The sequence below is a fragment of the Rhinopithecus bieti genome, unplaced genomic scaffold (assembly GCF_001698545.2).
Source record: "Rhinopithecus bieti isolate Rb0 unplaced genomic scaffold, ASM169854v2 scaffold_33652, whole genome shotgun sequence".
NCBI classification, from domain to species: domain Eukaryota; kingdom Metazoa; phylum Chordata; class Mammalia; order Primates; family Cercopithecidae; genus Rhinopithecus; species Rhinopithecus bieti.
This window is the reverse complement of record NW_016814761.1, coordinates 4,212,691-4,229,701: the sequence shown is the minus strand read 5'-3', so window position 1 is coordinate 4,229,701 and position 17,011 is coordinate 4,212,691. Positions and strand designations below refer to the sequence as shown.

At 38.3% G+C, this 17,011-nt stretch overlaps 1 protein-coding gene across 22 annotated transcripts in view; it reads left to right on the top strand.

The window, feature by feature from the left end:
* Positions 1 to 17,011, top strand: part of EIF4G3 (eukaryotic translation initiation factor 4 gamma 3) — a 268,928-nt gene that overhangs the window by 52,728 nt on the left and 199,189 nt on the right. The window lies entirely within an intron of this gene.

The following is a 17,011-nucleotide window of genomic DNA, read 5'->3' as shown; positions in this document are numbered from 1 at the left end:
GCAGTTGCAATAGAAACAGAACCCTCATTGACATGAAGAGCCAATGTTTTCCTGTAGTAGAGGAATTATTTTCTTGTTTTATTTAATTATTTGTAGTATTTCTTGATAATGTTCATGGGGCTTTTTTTTTTTTTTTTGAGACGGAGTCTTACTTTGTCGCCAGGCTGGAGTGCAGTGGCGCAGTCTCGGCTCACTGCAAGCTCCGCCTCCTGGGTTCAAGCGATTCTTCTGCCTCAGTCTCCCGAGTTGCTGGGACTACAGGCACGTGCCACCATGCCCAGCTAATTTTTTGTATTTTCAGTAGAGACGGGGTTTCACCATGTTGGCCAGGATGGTCTCAATCTCTTGACCTCGTGATCCTCCTGCCTTGGCCTCCCATGGCATTTTGTTTTTAAATAACTTCTCTTGCTCTATGAGATGAGAAAAAATAGGTATTCTGTTTGGGCCTTTCTTACTCTCCCTTGATAATAAAATATAAAAATTTTTATTTTTCATTCACTGAAACATAAAAAAGGCATCATGTTTTGTGCAGACTGTTAAATGTTGATTTTAACATCTGTGTTGGATGGTTTTATATAACTGTCTACCATTTATGAGTTTCATGTGGAATATACTGCCATATCATGTTTTCATTGTTTAGACAGCTCTACTTTGTCAAGTATTCTTTACAATTCAACAAGAAACAAGCATTTACAAATACATGTGCAAATATGTATTCGTCTGACAACCAATTAGTGAAATTGAGTCAGTGCTCTTGAAACAAACTTGTTTGATATCAGGCTTTTGTGCTACAGTAATATTGTTTTGACTACTTTCAAAATGTTTTTATCTGGATGTGGTGACTCCTGCCTCTAGTCCCAGCTACTTGGGAGGCTGAGGTAGGGGAAAATCACTTAAACCCAGGAGTTATAGGCTACAGTGAGCTACAATTGTGCCACTGTACTCCACTCTGGGCAAAAGAGTGAGACCTGTTCTCTTAAAAAAATTTTTTTTTCAATTGTGGTAAAATACACATAAAATTTACCATCCTTCTGAGATCATTTGCTATAAAGGAATACCTAAATCTGGATTATTTGAAATAAAAAAGCTTTATTAGGCTTATGGTTCTGTACGCTATACAAGAAGCATGTTGCCAGACCAACACCTGCTAAAAATAAGGGCCTCAGGAAGCTTCTACTCATGGCAAAAGGTGAGGTGTGTTCAGAAATCACGTGATGAGAATGAGGTGACAGGCTCTTCTTTTTTTTTTTTTTTTTTTTTTGAGACGGAGTCTTGCTCTGTCGCCCCAGGCTGGAGTGCAGTGGCCAGATCTCAGCTCACTGCAAGCTCCGCCTCCCGGGTTTACGCCATTCTCCTGCCTCATCCTCCCGAGTAGCTGGGACTACAGGCGCCCGCCACCTCGCCCGGCTAGTTTTTTTTTTTTTGGTTTTTTTTTAGTAGAGACGGGGTTTCACCATGTTAGCCAGGATGGTCTCGATCTTCGTGATCCGCCTGTCTCCGGGCCTCGCCCCAAAAGTGCTTGGATTACAGGCTTGAGGCCCCCACCCTGCGCGCCGGCCTGACAGGCTCTTCTTAATAACCAGTTCTTAAGGGAACTAAGTGAGAACTCACTCCAGCAAGGATGGCAGCAACTCATTCATGAGAGATCAACTCCCTTGATCCAAACACTTCCCATTAGACTCCAGCTCCAACATTGGGGGGGTCACATTTCAATATGAGATTTGGAGGGGTCAGTATTCAACCATAGTACTACCTTAACCTTTTATCTATTTTATTTATTTATTATTTATTTTTTTGAGAAGAAGTCTAGCTCTCTTGCCCAGGCTGCAGTGCAGTGGCGTGATATCTGCTCACTGCAACCTTCTCCTGCCTCAACCTCCCGAGTAGCTGGGATTACAGGTGCCCACCACCACGCCCAGCCAATTTTTGTATTTTTGGTAGAGACTGTGTTGGCCAGGCTGGTCTCGAACTCCTGACCTCATGATCCGCCTGCCTCGACCTCCCAAAGTGCTAGGATTACAAGCTTGAGCCACCCTGCCCAGCCCACCTTAATCATTTTTAAGTTTATAGTTCTGTGGTATTAAGACCATTTACATTTGGCTGGGCACTTTGGCCCATACCTGTAATCCCAGCACTTTGGGATGTCAATACAGGGGCATTGATTGAGCCCAGGAATTTGAGACCAGTCTGGGTGACATAGCAAGAACCTGTCTCTATAAAAGGTTTTTTTAAAAAATTACTGGGCATGGTGGCACATACCTGTAGTCACAACTACTTGGGAGGCAGAGGTGGGAGGATCGCTTGAGCCTGGGAGATCAAGGCTGTGGTGGGCTATGATTATGCCACTGCACTCCAGCCTGGAAAACAGAGTGAGACCTTGTCTCAGGAAAAAAAAAATATGTAACTGTCAACACTGTATATCTTCATACCTCCTTTCATCTTGCAGAACGGAAACTTTTTGTCCATTAAAGACAGATCTAGTGTCCCTTATCCAGAATGCTTAGGACTAGAAGAGTTTTGGATTTCAGGTTTTTCTGAATTTTGGAGTTACGTTATTTACAGGTTCAGCATTTCTAGTCTAAAAATCTCAAGTGCTTCAATGAGGTTTTAAAATTTTTTTGTTTCATGCCAGCTCTCACAAATTTACAGATTTTGGAGCATTTGGATTAAGGATACTAAACTTCTAAGTCCCCATTATCTCCTCTCCCCATCCCTTGCTAACGGCAATTTTATTTTCTTTCTCTGTGATTTGCTGTAGTGTAGGTACCTCATAGAAGTGGAATCAAACAGTATTTGTTTTCTTGTGACTGGCTTATTTCGCTTAGAATAATACCCTGAAAGCTCATCCATGTTGTAATGTGTGAGAATTCGCTTCTTTTTAAAGGATGAATAATACTTTTTTGTATGTGTGTGCCACATTTTGCTTGTCCATTCATCTGTCAGTGAACACTTGGGTTACTCCCACCTTTTTAGCTATTGTGAATAATGCTGATATGAACGTGGGTGTGGAAATATCTTCTTTATTTATTTATTTATTTTTAAATGAGACAAGAGTCTCGCTCTGTCACCCAGGCTGGAGTGCAGTGGCGTGATCTCGGCTCACTGCAACCTCCGCCTCCTGGGTTCAAGTAATTCTCCTGTCTTAGGCCCCCGAGTAGCTAGGACTACAGGCGCGCACCACCACGCCTGGCTAATTTCTATATTTTTTAGTAGAGATGGAGTTTTACCACATTGGTCACACTGGTCTTGAACTCCTGACCACCCATCTCGGTCTCCCAAAGTGCTGGGATTACAGGCTTGAGCCACTGTGCCAGGCCTTTTATTGTTTTTTTTAAGACAGGGTCTCATACTGTCACCCAGGCTGGAGTGCAGTGATGTGATCATGGCCTTGACCTTCTGGGCTCAGGTGATTTTCCCACTTCAGCCTCTGGAGTAGCTGAGACTACAGGAGTACATCACCACACCCAACTAATTATTTATTTTTGGTAGAGTTGAGTATCACAATGTTAACCAAGTTGGTCTCCAATTCCTGGGCTCAAGTAATCCTTCCACCTCCGCCTCCCAAAGTGTTGGCATTACGGGTATGAGCCACCACACCTGGCCACAAATATCTTTTTTAAGAGTCTGCCTGACTTCTTCCCTTACTGCCTTTTGTTGTGCTTAGTTGAGTTTTTGTAGTGACACATTTTGATTTTATTTTTGTTTCATTTTATGTGTAGTCTATAGAATTTGTTTGGGATGATTATCAGAGGGATTTCATGTAAAATCATGAAGTTATAAACATGTATTTTAAGGTGATAACAATTTAACATTAGTTGGCTACAAAAACTGTACTTCTTTGCACCTCAGGCCCCTCCAACTTTGTTGTTGATATCACAAATCACATCTTTATATATTGTGTATGCCCTTAGATTTTTATGCTTTTGTCTAAAATCCTGTAAAAGAATAAAAACTAGACTTATGAACCAAAATTTTAATAATAGAGGCTTATATATTTGCCCGTGTATTTATCTTTGCTGGAGAACTTTATATTTTCATATAGTTTTCAGTTGCTGTCTAGTTCCTTTCTTCTCAATTTGAAGAATCTTTTGTCATTTCTTATAGGGCATGTCTTATGGTAATGAACTTTCTCAGCTTATTAATTTCATTAATTTAAAATTTGGGAATGTCTTAATTATTCCCTCATTTTTGAATGAGGGTTTTGTTGGATATAGAATTCTCATGTGATAAGGTGGTTTTTTTTTTTTTCCTTCCTTTCACCATGTTGAATAATGTCATTCTACTACCTTCTGGTCTGCCAAGTTTCTGCTGATAATCTTATTGAGGATCCCTTGCTTGTCATGATTCAGTTTTATCTTGCTGCTCTCAGTAGTCTAAGGTTAATAGTTTTACCTTAAAAAAGAAAAATTTGTATAGACAGGGTCTTGCTATGTTCCCCAGGCTGTTCTTGATCTCCTGTCTTGATCCCTCCAAAGTGATGCAATTACAAGCGTGAACCACTGCACCTAGTCTGTCTTTTACTTTTCACATTTTGAATATGTGTTTCCGTGTGGGTCTCTTTGGATTTTTTCCTACATGGGGTTCATTGAGTATCTTGCTATCATATATCCATGTCTTCAGATGTGGAAAGTTTCCTCCCATTTTTTCTGAAATAATCCTTCTGTTCCTTTTCGTCTCTCTTCTTCTGTAATGTGAATATTGATTTGCTTGATGGTGTCCCATAAGTCCCTTAGGTTCAGTTATTTTTTCTTTATTCTTTCTAATTTTTGCTTCTCAGACTGGATAATTTCAAATAACTTTCCTTTAAGTTCACTAATTCTTTGTTCTGTTATTAGAGCCTGCTTTTGTACTCTTCTAGTGAATTTTTCAATTCAGTTATTTTTTCAGCTCCAGAATTTCTTTTCTTCTTCCCCTCTCTCCCCACCCTTTTAAAACTATTTGTATCTCTTTGTTGATATTCTCTATTTATATATCTTTTTTCTGATTTCATTTAGGTCTGTCCTCCCTCCCACCCTCTTTCTTTAGCTTATTGAGTGTATTTAGGACAGTTTAAAAGTCTTTGTCTAGAGGCTGGGCATGGTGGCTCACGCCTGTAATCCCAGCACTTTGGGAGACCGAGGCAGGCAGATCACTTGAGGTCAGGAGTTCGAGACCAGCCTGGCCAACATGGCAAAACTCCGTCTCTACTAAAAGTACTAAAATTAGCCAGGTGTGGTAGTGCTCATCTGTTATCCCAGCTACTAGGGAGACTGAGGCAGGACAATTGCTTGAACCCAGGGGACAGAGGTTGCAGTGAACCAACATTGTGCCACTGCACTCCAGCCAGGGTGACAGTATGAGAGACTCCATACCAAAAAAAAAGTGTTTGTCTGGAGCTGGAGGCCATTATACTAAGAGAACTAGCACAGGAACTGAAAACCAAATACTGCATGTTGTCACTTACAAGTGGGAGCTAAACATTGAGTACACATGGATGCAAAGAAAGGAACAACAGACCTTGGGGCTTATTTGAGGACGGAGGGTGGGAGGAGGGTGAGAATCAAAAAATTGGCTACCAAGTACTGTGCTTATTACCTGAGTGACAAAATATCTACACGCAACCCCCGTGACACACAATTTACCTATTTAACAAACCTGCGCCTGCACTCCTGAACCTATAAGAGTTAAAAATAAATAAAAACAAATTACCTCAGGAACTTGTCTTTAACTTTTGAACTGGGCCAGACAACCACAATCACAACATCCTTGAAAACAACTGAATTTTGTCAGTGCTGCAGTTCCTGAATAGCAACAACCAATAAACCATGGACACATGTACTATGCCAGTGTCTCCACCAGTGATAATTCTTTCAGAACAACAACTTGTTTTTGTTTGTGTTTTTTTTTTTTTTTTTTGAGATGGAGTCTCGCTTTGTCACCCAGGCTGGAGTGCAGTGGCATGACCCTGACTCACTGCAACCTCCACCTCCCAGGTTCAAGCAATTCTCTTGCCTCAGCTCCCAAGTAGCTGGGATTACAGGCACCCACCACCATGCTCAGCTAATTTTTATATTTGTAGTAGAGACGGGGTTTCACCATGTTGGCCAGGCTGGTCTCGAACTCCGGATCTCAGATGATCCACCCACCTCAGCCTCCCAGAGTGCTGAGATTACAGGCATGAGCTACTGTGCCCACCCGATTTCTATACTTTATGATATTTGTTGAAAGTTGAGCACTTAAATAGCCAGCTCTTCTAATCTTTGTGGACTGATTCCATATGGGTAACATCAGGAGTATCAGCCTGGTGTGAAGGCTCAAGGTCCTGTAGACTTTTTCTGTGTTTGTATATTCACTGGACCTATGTGAACATTTTTCCCCAGATCCCTGGGATGTATCAGTGCTTTTAGATGCCTTGATGTAAGAGTGGCATCTTAGATGTACTGTCGTGTTCCTCTACCGTTTGTCTTTTGTCCCCCTAGCACTGGCAGGTCGGCAGCATCTCTGTAGCTCTCAACTCAGCCGCTCTTCCCATCTGAACTTTGCACAAGGTGAAACAGAAATCAGTCCCATGAGCAGCCCCCAGACAAGCCAGAATGATGCAAACAAGTTCCACTCTTTTCCTTCTATCATGATGGAGCTTCTTAGAATTAGTTGGATTCCTCCCACCTTGACCTCAATGAGGAGGGATTGGAGCAAGGGCGACCTCTAAATACGCATACATATATACATTAAGAATTTTTTTTCCTTGACTGCCTTAACAAATTATTGTTCTTTATTTTAATATTTAAAAAATTTTTCTATATTGTTTTGAGTGTGGCTTTTTCTTGATTGGGCATACTCAGTTGGCTGCTGCAGATTCTTAACTGCTTGAGAGAGTTTGTGTCTGGTTGAAATTATTACACAGATGAGTTAGCAGCTTCTTTCACCCTGTGACCCCTTCCCAAATTCTGTTGGCTTCCTTCCCTGAGGGCCCCTGTGAGATATAGTCAGGGATAGCTTTCCTGGACTCTAGCTGGAGAACGTGAGTGCCTGCAAAGCTCTTCCTGCTACTGCTTCTACTTTCATATCCCACACTAAATCTGCTTCAGTTCTAGGTAAGGTTAAATCCTTCTGTAATCTGGATTTTCAGTTTTTTTCAGTGGGAATGTGTGTTCTGAGGCAGGATTTCCTACTGTTACACTTGGGGAACTCACGATTTCTCACCTGTCTTCTGGAATTTGCAGAGGTGTGCCACTTCTTTCAGAGGATCTGTGGATTCTTTCTGTTTTCCCGATATATTCCTGTGGGTGGTTCTTGGAGCAAAAGTCCATGGTGTGAATCTCCACGTTCTTCTGTCCGTCCAAGTGGGAGCTGCACGTTAATCCTGTCTCCCTTCTTTTTGTTGTTCTGGACGGGGAGCTTGGTCGTTCAGTCACAAAACTTTATTCTTTGTGAATCCTAGTGGCTTCTGTTCTCCAGTTCTCCAGGTTCTTAACTGGTTTCTTGAGTTTTTACAAAGGTACTTCTTTGGTCAGTATGTTGTTCACTTGGTGTTTTCATGGGGGTGATGTGGACCTGGATCGTCGTAGTCTGTTGTCTTTCTGATGTCCTGTGTTTTTGAAGCAGATACACATGTTTTGAAGCAAAAGTGTCCTGCTTTATGAAACAGATATGCATCAATAGAATTTTTGCTGTTTCTCTTAATTCAAGCATTTTATTGCAGTGGGATTTGAAATGTGCGCTAATTATACAGATTTGGGGAGAAAAGTTCTCATGAGGTTGCAGGTGCCTCTAAGCAATGTGAATGGGAAATCATTTTAGGGTCACAATAAAATAATGTGCCATACCTGTGGAAATACGGGATGGTAAACGACTGTCCTGAAACCCTCAGGAATGAGAATGTTGGATTTTTTTTTAAGACAAAAACTTAAGGATAGATAATGTAAATGTTTAATAATTAAATAGCAAGAGGTAAAGGAAAAAAACTTGTAGTTCTAATATCAATATAGGCCAGTGTTCTTAAACTTTTATACTTCAATATCCCTTTATACTCTTAAATAGAACTCTTTGGGGTTCTCAATACTATATGCATTATATCTACTAATAAAAATGTCTGCACGTACCCATGTGTATAAGCATAGTTTATCATTCTTTCAAGTAAAATGGCATTGCATGAAAAAGTGGCTAGTTGAGTTTGTAACTCCAATGGTGGTACAGGTGCTTTTTCTTAGTACTACTAATTTACCTCAGAACTGTTTCAGGTCTTCTCACTTGATCAACACGGTATACTAAAAAGGTGTGCTAAAGTTGATTAGTATATTGTTTTATTTATATAACATTCTTTAAATGACCAAATTATAGAGATGGAGGATAAATTTGTGGTTGTCAAGGGAGAGGAGTGAGGCAGGAAGGAAGATGTTTGTGGCTATTAATAGGGTAGGGTAATACCACAGATGCTTGTCAAGAAATTTTTTGTATTTTGACTGTAATGGTGGTTATATGAATTTATACATGTAACAAAATTGCATAGAACTAAATATACACACAGATGTGTGTGCATGCATCTGTAGTAAAACTCAGGAAATCTGGATAAGGTTGATGGATTGTATTGATGCGATTTTTCTGGCTGTTGTACTGTGCTGTAGTTAGATATTACCATTAGGGAAACTAGATGAAGAGAATATGGGATCTCTGTTTTATTTCTCAAATTCCGTGTAAGTCTATAATTATTTCAACTTAAAAAGTGATACATTCTGTTAAAGAAGTGACATTCTTTTGTCAATTATCTGTAGAATAGAAAAATTTAAAAGTTAAGTGACATTCTTAAGAACTGGCATTTTTTTTTCCTTTAATTTTTTTTTTAAGTTTAATTTGTCGTGAAGGCTTAGGGATAAAGAATACAGTGACTATCATTGCCTTGATTTTCACTAAGTATATATAAGATTTACTTAGTGAAATCTCAGATTTCCTGAGTATATATGTAAGATTTACTAGTAGCTACATCCACCTTGCTTTTCTGTCATTGTTGAAAATATCAGCACAGGCCTGTAACATCTTAGTATTTATATTACGAAAATATTTCACCTCCCACACCTGCTTTAGTAGCATTACAGAGATGCCCAGGACACTGTGGACCACACTTTGATAATCAGTAGCTTACTGCTTTAGTCTTTATTAGCTGAGGAAAACAAGTGCTATGCTTAAGACTGCGTAGGAAATTCAGTGATAGGTCTCTGCCACTGTCTCCAGTGTTTTATATTGTGATCTTGTTTGTTGGATATTGTTGTACTTCTATAAAAGTAGAGTCGCAGGAGTTTAGAGTGATATAAAATATAGAACTCATAAAAGCAAAACATGAAAATTAACAGTTTTCTATACCTGTGCTGTGCAGTATGTTAGCCATGGGCTATATATATGGATATTTACATTCTAAGTGATTAAAATGTATATAAATACAATTTAAATGGAAATCAGTGGTTATAGAGTTAGTTTTTTGCAAGATGAAGAAGTTCTAGAGATCTGTTGTACTATGTGCATATAGTTAACAGTACTGTATATTTAGTGGTTAAGATAGTAAATTTTGTTACATGTTTTCTTCTCTTTTCTTTTCTTTTCTTTTTTTGTTTTGAGACAGTCTTCCTCTGTCACCCAGGCTAGAGTGCAGTGGCACCATCTTGGCTTACTGCAACCTTCGCCTCCTGGGTTCAAGTGGTTCTTCTGCCTCAGCCTCCTGAGTAGTTGGGACTACAGGCGTGAACCACCATGCCCAGCTAATTTTTGTATATTAGCCAGGCTGGTCTTGAACTCCTAGACCTCATGGTCCGACTGCCTTGGCCTCCCAGAGTGCTGGGATTATAGGCATGAGCCACCACGCCTGGCCTTGTTACATGTTTTCTACCACAAAATTTAAATTGAGTAAAATTCATTTAAATAAAAATTTATTTTTTCAGTTTCATCAGTCACATTTCAAGTGTTCAGTAGCCACATGTGGCTAATAACCATTTTAGAGAGAGTAAATATGGAACATTTATAATTATCACAGAAAGTTCTATTTGCATTGGTTGTGTTGTGTAGCGCTTAAGAAGACAATTTTTGGCTGGGTGGGGTGGCTCACGCCTGTAATCCCAGCGCTTTGGGAGGCCAAGGCAGGCGGATCACAAGGTCAGGAGTTTGAGACCAGCCTGGCCAATATGGTAAAATCCCGTCTCTACTAAAAGTACAAAAATTAGCCAGGCGTGGTGGCACACACCTATAGTCCCAGCTACTTAGGAGGCTGAGGCAGAAGAATCGCTTGAACCTGGGAGGCAGAGGTTGCAGTGAGCTGAGATCGCACCATTGCACTCCAGCCTGGCCGACAGAGCGAGACTCCATCTCAAGAAAAAAAAAAAAAAAGAAGAAGAGGAAGAGAACAGTTCTCAAGAGGTTGAAGGTACTTGGTCTAGACTTTAAGGTGCTATTTTTGTTTCTCTGGCCAGATTTAAGTGTCAAACATTTGTTAGGTGGAAGAGTTTCTCTTTCTTAATTTGTACCCTCTAATATCTACTAACAAGAATCAGTGGGGCTGGATGTGGTGGCTCACGCCTATAATCCCAACACTTTGGGAGGCTGAAGCAGGAGGATTGTTTGAAGCCAGGAATTCAAGACCAGACTGGGCAACATTGGCAAGACCCTATCTCCACGAAAAATTTAAAAATTAGGCATTGTGTTATGTGCCTGTAGTCTTAGCACTTGGAGGCTGAGGGAGGAAGATTGCTTGAGCCCAGGAGGCTGAGGCTGCAGTGAGCTGTGTTGGTAGCACTGTACTTTAGTCTAGGTGACAGAACGAGACCCTGTCTCCAAGGATAAAAGAAGAAAAATGAATAAACACACTTATATACGCGAAAAGAGAAAGAAGTTTATAAAGAGAAATTTTAAAGCAGAATTAAGAACTTGTATGAATTAATAGGAATAGCCTATTTTTAAAACTTATTAGTATAGCTATGTAGTCTTATTCACATTTTAAGTCTTTACCAGCTCTAAGATGATAAGAGATAGATTTCCATCTAGCCCCTTTACAATTTCAAATTTTTCATTCCAGCATTGTAATCAATCTAGAATTTCTTTTGGTATAATGAGTTGAGGATGGTTAACCATCTTTGTTCTAAATGATTATTTAGTTTTCTCAACACAATTTATTAATTTTGGTATTTTTCTACTAATTTGAAATGTTTCTAATACCTTCTGCATATATGTGGGTTTATTTCAACATTCTCTGTATTACTCATTCCATATCATTAAATGTTCTTCTGTATCTTTTTTAATGACTGCAAAGGATTATACACTGTGGCTGAGTAAGTGCTTCTTACATCTGTATTTCTTTATTGATTTAATAATAAACTTCTTAAAGATTAAAATAAGTATCCTGGGCACAGTGGCTCACGCCTATGATCCCAGCATTTTGGGAGGCTGAGCCAGGTGGATCACCTGAGGTCAGGAGTTTGGGACCAGCCTGACCAACATGGTGAAACCCCGTCTCTACTAAAAATACAAAAAAATAGCCAGGTGTGGTGGTATGCGCCTGTAATCCCAACTAATCGGGAGGCACAGGTAGGAGAATTGCTTGGACCCAGGAGGGGGAGGTTGCAGTGAGCTGAGATATGCCATTGCACTCCAGCCTGGGTGACAGAGTGAGACTCCATCTCAAAGAAAAAAAAAAACATTAAAATAAGTGAAACAATCATCTATCTTAGGCCTTATTTACGCACATAGCCTACAGCACAGTGTTTTCTTTGTGCTAGATTTCTGCTAATGCTGTTGATTTAATTTTTATTATAAAAAATTATTTCGAACTCTATAAACAGCAGACTTCCTACTGGATATTCTGGTTTGCTTTGTTTTTTGTTCGTTTGTTCAAGACAGGTTCTCACTCTGTCGCCCAGGGTGAAGTACAGTGGCACAATTACAGCTCACTGCAGCCTCAACCTCCTGTTGTCAAGCGATCCTCTGACCTTGGCCTCCCAAAGCGGGATTACAGGCATGAGCCACTGCACCCAGCTTGCTTGGCATGTTTGTATTTCATGCAGGAGAAGCTGGAGGACAGAGGTTTTCTTTATTAAATTTTTATTGTAAAATAATCCTACTGATCATTGGACAGTAAAAACATAATACAGAAGTATATAAAATAAAACCTATGAGTTGTATCCTGTATACTCTTTATAACTGTCTCTGAAGTAGTCAATTTAAAATTTGCTACATATTTCTATAAGACGTTTATCTTCGTTGGTTGATATATGTACTATGTGCATATGTTTAGTTTTAAGTTAAGACAGAATCTTTTCTACTTAAAATTCTACAATTTGCTTTTGTCACTTGATATTATTATGGACATCTTTCCATGGTGTATGTTGACTTGATTCATTCTAAAGATTATTCTATATTCTCTCAGTGACTAAGTACATAATCTCACCTTTTAAATATATAGACATTTAGAATATTTCCAGTTTTTTTGTTTTTGAGTATTTTTTTTTTCTTTTAGGAAGGGCCCATTGTGAATATATTCACAGAGTGAGTTCCCTGAAGTGGAATCATAGAATCAAAAGGATAAGCATATTTAAAATGTGCTCGGTATTACCTTATAGATTTTTTTTTTGAGATGAAGTTTTGCTTTTGTCATCTAGGTTGGATTGCAGTGGTATGATCTTGTTTCACTGCAACCTCTGCCTCCTGAGTTCAAGCGATTGTCCTGTCTCAGCCTCCCAAGTAGCTGGGATTACAGGTGCCCACCACCATACCCAGCTAATTTTTGTATTTTTAGTAGAGACAGAGTTTCACCATGTTGGCCAGGCTAGTCTTGAGCTCCTGACCTCAGGTGATCTGCCTGTCTCTACCTCCCAAAGTGCTGGGATTACAGGCGTGAGCCACTGCACCTGGCCCTTTATAGCTCTTTGAAAAGTTGGCAGCTTAGTTTTTTAGTCAGATTTATGTTTGTTCACATACAGCGTGTACAATACTGAGTTTAATCTTTATGGCAGAATTTAGTTTAGGTGATGGCAGAATCTTAAAACGAGAAATGGCATGTCATCTCTGACTTTATATAAAGTACTTATAATAGTACCTGAAACCTAGTAAAAGCTAAATAAATGTTTTATGTTATAATTATTTTTGTTAGCTTAAGTCCATTGTACTATATTGTGAAAATAGGAAATGTAGATTTATTTTTTCGCATGTCTGTGGTTTGACAACCATCACGTCTGGAGTCTTGTTATACTTGATATGCAGTGTTAGTTTGTTTTGTCTTATAATGGAATTCACCATTTCTACCTGTGGTTGACTGTCCAAATCACTGCTTTTAATATCATTAGGGATTTAAGGGTTATATAAGGACTGTTGTAATTGGCTTTTCTTCAGTAACATTATTAATTTACATCATTTGCTGGGTTTGCTGTCACTATTGCGTTCTTATCTCCCCAATATAAAAGTATTAAAAAAAGGTTTATTGAAACATAAAATTAATAATGGAAATGAGAACAGATATCTCTAACTCATCAACTTGGACAGTATACTGGATTGCAGTGTAAATTCTGTGTGTTCACCCGTATGTCCTTGGAGAAGTAAATCTTTGTGATGACTTTGAAATTATTTGAAAAGGGAAAGTACAAACAGAAGCTCTGATTATTATTGAAATGATTATTCATTGATCTGTCTCTAGTTTTCTATGCATTTGATGTGAAACATGGTCAAAGTATGTTCCCACTGAAACTTTTGCATTATTTTTCAACAAAGCATGGTAGTAAATTAAGGAAATTATTCTAGAATAAATCATTAAATGAAGAGAAGAGATAAAAGAGTAGAGGCATCTTTTACAGTTGCACTGCTACAGCAATGATAGGTAACAAGTCATACCATTCCTAAGAAGTTTCTAAAGGCATCCACAGAGAATGGAAAAATGCTCTGAATGACCATTGAATGATCTATTGGCAAAATTTCTTTGTCATGTGCCACTGTTAAGCATTCCGTATTGCTGGTGGTATAATGGCATACATTGTGACAGAACAATAACTTCTGTATGTGGCTGCATTAGAGATTGTGCTTTCCATTTGATGAAGCTACTTGTGTACAGAGTCTGAATTAGCTCTTGGCATATGTACAAAGTAAATATGAAAAGAAGTACTTGATTATTTTTTTTTTAGTCTTTTAGAGTAGAAAGCCTAAGACATAAGAAAATAAAATAATTTTTTGTTTTTTTAGTAATCATTTTCAGAGCAAGGATATAATCTGGAAAAAGGCGCATTGGGAACATTGTTGACAGAGCCCCAGCCATATGTGTGATCAGGAAGGGTGTTCTTTCTGAACAAAAGAACTTTATTTTTGACTGCCAATTCACATATTGCATTTTCGTTTGGCTCTATGTTGCCTTATTTGGCTTGAGTGTTGAAAATATTGTTAAAATTTTGACTGAAGTCAAATAAGGTTGTCCTGTATATTTTTAGCACGTTCAATGAAATACTATGGATTCCCTTTCTATTTCAATAGTACAACAACTATGAGAGAACAAAGTGTTCCTCTAATTGTTTGAAGTATAGAAAGAGGTAGCATTTCTTTATGTTTTTGTAAGTGATATATTTCAATGTTATATTTAATATCTTGACATTTAAAAACTCCTGCTTCAGAATACCACCAAATTAGTGTCAAAATATATCCTAAGATCAAAGAGCCTCATTACTGAGAAATGACCTTATGAATACTTAATTTTTTTAATTTAATGAAGAATGAAATTGGTGCTCTCTTTTAAAACGATATCCAAATTCTCTAATAGAAGTTGAAGAAATAGTTTCCCTATCTCAGTGGAGCCAGAGTTAATAAGAAATTCATTCCTCATGTTTTTTTTAAGTTAAAATAGTCAAACTTTCAGCCTTTTAGATTTTGAATGTGATACATACACATAAACGTTGTGTCTGAAACAGTGCTATAAATAATCGTTGATAAGAAAACTTTGAATAAGTTTTAGGTAGTGTTTGACCCATTTATTAATTATTTGATAGACATGAGATACTTCACTGCCATATTTTTAGGTTAGTGGCTAGATTTAGTAGAACTAGAGTAGGAAAGGAAATCAATCTGATGTTGAACCTTAGTGTCAGCTACAGAGATGGCTATATTAAGGTTACCATGTTGAAAGATTGCCATATAGCCTATGTGTCTAATATGAAGCCATTAATTTTGTTTTGTATGACTCATAAAGAAAAAGAAAAAGAAATTTTGTTTTGTTTTGTTATTTGGAAGGTATGATGAATCCTGTCAAATATTTCCTTTAAAATTGATGATCCGGCTAAACATTAAATGGTCCACAGATGCTAATACTTTCCAGATATATTATTTACTTTGTTTTCTTAGATAAGATACTTCAATTTTTCAGTCCTTGGTTTCCTCATTCATAGATGTGGGATAGTGGTAAATAAAGGTGCTTTGGAAATATTTTACTTTATCTCATTTAATCTTCACAAACTACCTTGAGAGGTACGTGTGTTGTTCCTGTTTACATTCATGGGAAAGATAAATGAGTTGCCCAAACTAACAATGGTATTCAGTAGCAATTGTTAGGATTTCAGTCTAAGTCTTGTGGGTATATGTCCATTGTTCTTGGTGGCATTTCATTTTAAATACGTTACAAGCATTTTTTAAAATCATTGAATAGCACACAGTTTAATAGTAACAATTGGCATGGATTTGCAATGAAAAGCTTATGTTTTTATTTTCAGAAAATATATGATAAATTAGCTGTGTGTATTACATTATCACTTATTCTAAGGTTTTGTATAAGGTTCTTATTGGTTATTGATTTTTATGGGATCATTTAAAAGGATTAAGGTATGTAAGTCTTGGCAAGATTACAGCAATATGTAACAGTTAACTGTGTGGACTGCTAATTGTGGCTCTGAGATGTCTTCTTCAAGGAAAGCACACCATAGCAAAAGCAAGTTTTCTCATCCGTGTTTGATTTTGTTTGTGGTTTGGGCTATCCATTTCAGAACTAGATGAATTCACAGTAGGTCCTCCTTGCATTGATAATTTCAAATAATTGTACCTAGTGTTTCCTTCATCTTTTTGTGCTGCCACAATTGTGTATATGAATGTTCTGGTTGATGCTCTCAGGAGCGTCAGCAGTGCTGAATAGAGAGGTTACCACCAGATTCTTACTAAGCCATGCTTTCCTTCTAACCATGATGATGAGGCATGATAAGGCAATTTACATTGGCAAATTTGAAATCATTGATGATCAGAGAGCAGGGAAAAATTGTTGTGAACCTCACAGGCAGGTTAAACAAGTGTGGAGTGGTCAGCCTGAGATACGATGTGCAACTCAAAGATCTAGAAGAAAATGGCAGAATAATCCGCTCTCATCCTGTCGGTTTTGTTTCATTGCACTGACAACCTTACCTGGCATCAGGAACCTTGAAGAGGCAAGGTGAAACACACAGGAGGGAAAGTTCTGGGATGCTTTTTCTAGCAACATAATACATACTTGTAAGCCGGGCGCGGTGGCTCAAGCCTGTAATCCCAGCACTTTGGGAGGCTGAGACGGGCGGATCACGAGGTCAGGAGATCGAGACCATCCTGGCTAACATGGTGAAACCCCGTCTCTACTAAAATACAAAAAAAAAAAAATAATAATAATACATACTTGTAAATAAAATGCCTTAATGCACAAAAAAAGAAAAATGATTACACCTAGATTTTGGTTTGGTGATGTCCTTTTATCAGGAGATTTATGGTAACTTAAACACTGTTGCACTAGCTGGTAAGGAAGCTCTTGCCTGTAGTTCCAGCTACTGAAGAGGATGAGGCGAGAGGATCTCTTGAGTCCAGGAGTTCGAGACCAGCCTGGGCAAATACCAAGACTCCATCTCTTAAAAAAAATTAAAAAGTTGTTCGGGCACTTTGGGAAGCCAAGGCAGGAGTATTGCTTGAGGCCTGGAGTTTGAGCCCAGCTTTGGCAACAAAGTGAGACCCTGTCTCTGCAAAAAAAAAAAAAAAAAAAAAAAAAAAAAAAAAAAAAAAAAAAAAAAATAGGCCC